This window comes from Poecilia latipinna, unplaced genomic scaffold (genome assembly GCF_001443285.1).
Source record: "Poecilia latipinna isolate Pla-1442-1.1 unplaced genomic scaffold, P_latipinna-1.0 Scaffold3491, whole genome shotgun sequence".
Taxonomy (NCBI): domain Eukaryota; kingdom Metazoa; phylum Chordata; class Actinopteri; order Cyprinodontiformes; family Poeciliidae; genus Poecilia; species Poecilia latipinna.
In genome coordinates, this window is record NW_015116107.1 from 52900 (window position 1) to 56175 (window position 3276).

Genomic DNA, 3276 nt, shown 5'->3' on the forward strand with positions numbered 1-3276 from the left:
ACTCTTGCATATAGAAGCCAAAGTTTGTTAAATTTTAAATTGTGGCTCCTATTAAGTAAAATTTAATTATTGGCCATTATAAAGATAAATTTGCTTTGTTCTCTCTTGTTTCTAGAACTGACAGAAACCAAACTATAGATTTATATGCAGAGAGAATATATGTTTTACATATCCAAACATCAGCATCTCAGCTTTAAGCCACATATTATAGAATCCAGTAATATCGATGGTCACTCTACTCACCAACTGCCCCAACCAGACCCAAAAAAGGTTTTGCGTCTTTATTATTTGCTATATTAAAGACACATCACATCTCATCTGCTATGTGTAAGTCAGCAAGACAAAAGGTTTTGCCAACCAGCTGAGGGACAGATGTGGAATCAGAATCACATAATAGAAAAGTACAACGTTTGTACTGACCAGGATTCATTTGGTTTACACAGAAATTACTTATTCTGTTTTTAAAATGTTTAATAACATTTTGATTGTTACAGAATCTCATGTTGTTGATGCTTTTAGCACTTGGTAAAATCAGACAATAAGAGGCAACTATGTGATAATTCTTAACAAAAAATATTACTGAATTGTGAAACTGTTTTCAACTGTAGGCAAGCATTGAGCAAATACAGGCTGATTCCATAAATTAGAATATGACTGGAAAGTTCCTTTGTCAGCAGTTCCATCACCAAATGAAAGACATTATATAGATTAATTAGATTATGTATGTTTTAACATATTTATATTTTGTAGTATGTTTAATACCTGCTAAAAGGTTATTTTTGAAAGGTACTATTAATCTGACAAGCCTTATCAAGACATATCTAATTTATTGAATATGACTTTCTGGCATTCACATGTAAATTTTGGCATTATTTTTAGCACTACAAAAGAAAAGGCCTTCCAGTAACTGTGGGTGCATCAACACCCCCTGTCCCTCTCCCCCGCTCCTCTTCGTCCCCACCAACCACAAAGGCAGATACCAATTCTTTTTATCTGAAATGTTGCTAATTATAGCAAGAAAGTCACTGATTTGGCAACAGTATGGTGACTATTGTTAACTGTCCTGCCTGGCACACCAGACATGCACCTGATCTGTCAGTCAAACCTCTCTCACGGAAGAGCTAAAGAGAACAGTGGCTGAATTTTAGACCTTTACTGAGGTAGAAAAAGATCGGTGGATAAGATCTTCTTCACATGTAAGTATCAGCCAATCACAGATCTCCCAAAATGAAGGAACTCGGCACCGATAAATTGGCTGACCAATAAATTGGAAAAAGTGATGGTAGAACAAAACTCACAGGTAGCTAGAGTAATACAAAACCAGCAACCAAAATCACAAGCAACATAACAGGGATAACAGGGATTAAACAGGAGGAACCAGCAAGGAGTGAATGACAATTGGTTGTTGGAATATATTAGCCAAAAATTATTGCAATACACATTGACTTTTGAAATATGAATTTTGCTCACACTATTATTGCAGTGACGATGCTCAACTGCAGAGGAACACTTGTACCATTGTAAGCAACAGGTGGAATGTGATAGACTGCACCATAGCATAAAACCCCTAAGTCTCAAGGACTGTCGTTGGTCACAGATCCTTTGCTGTCAGGGATTTAAAATTAATTTTCTAATTAGTTTCAGCATTTCTGAGTTAGGAGGATTCTTTATTGTTACTAGTTTAATAGTGTTTTACATCCGCCTGTGCTTGAAACACATAATAAATAGTTCTTTTTATTTCTCATATTTCAAAATATTTCTTTCATTTTCAGACATTGCAAGGATCTCAAAATTTTGTCTTCAGTGAACATCAAGATAATTGAGTATTGAGAAACCCATCCTCCATCCATCCATCCATCCATCCATCCATCCATCCATCCATCCATCCATCCATCCATCCATCCAGACAGACAGACAGACAGACAGACAGACAGACAGACAGACAGACAGACAGACAGACAGACAGACAGACAGACATAGTGGGGCTGTGAGCGGTGCTGGTGCCTATCTCCAGCGGTCAACGGGTGAGAGGCAGAGTATACCCTGGACAGGTTGATAGTTCATTGCAGGAGTATAGAGAAACCATTTGTATTTAAGGATTAGCTTTGGTCCAATTCAAACTAATCTGTTTTCGGAATTGTCTCTATATAAATGCATGTTACATACCATTTCTCAATTAATCTTCCTTGAGTTTTTTTTTTTACCTCTTATGAGGAACACCATCTGAGCTGGTGTTGATAGTGTGTAGAATTGGATAGTTTGTACAAATAGATCAGCTCATTTCACCATTGTTGCTTAAGCCACTGCTATATTCTGAGCCAGTTAGCCTGACATCTACATTTGGATTGCTGACACTATCTGTTGGAGAGTCTGAGGACTTAAGTCACTATCAAAATCACTGGCATCAGTGCTGCCTCCAGCACTGGTTCTTCTTGTGATGTTAAGAATTGACTATTGAGAAACCACATTTATTTCATGAGGATTTTGGTGTGTGCTAATGAGTTTTAACTAACTTGATTTGTTTACATCAAAATATTCTGTGCATTCCTCATATACCAACACCAGAAATTAAACTCCCTATGGCAAATCAGGAACAATTCTCCTTGGGGTTGTTTTGAGTTACTTACAGATTCAGAAATGGAAGAGGATGCTCAAGCCATGTCTTCCAACAGTCATAATGGACAGTGTGGGATCACTGGCAAACAAGTAGGAAGAACTCCAAGTCTTGAAAATGGCCATGGCTAAATCTCTCATGTCTGGTGGAGAGACCAGATCCAGAACACTAAAACAAATTTAGTGGTCCAATTCTTTAAGTAATTAAAAGTACTTATTTAAAGTACTTTATTTGCAAAAGTAGTTTGCTTTTGCAAATAATAAAGTTCCTTATAGCATCAATGATTGACAGATCATCTTCCATGGAGGAATGAAATGACAACAAAGTAAATTCAGCAGCTGGTTAGGATCTTCAAAGTAAAGAGGAAGAAATCCAACAGGATCCAAAAGGATTCATCTTTGAGTCATCTTTGTCTGTCAGAGGAAAGAAGGCATTACACTTTTCTCACAATAAAAAGTCATCCACTCTTTTCTACCCTTTTGACTGCCAATACGAGTAAGTTTCTGACTTGTATAACATTGAGAGACATTAAAAATGTGAATATTGTCATAGGTTCAACAACTTTTGACATGCTTTTTAGCCAGTATAGTTAAGCTTTGTCTGACGTTATCAATGTGAAATGAACCATTTAAGCCATCATATCTATATAAACTGTTTATTCT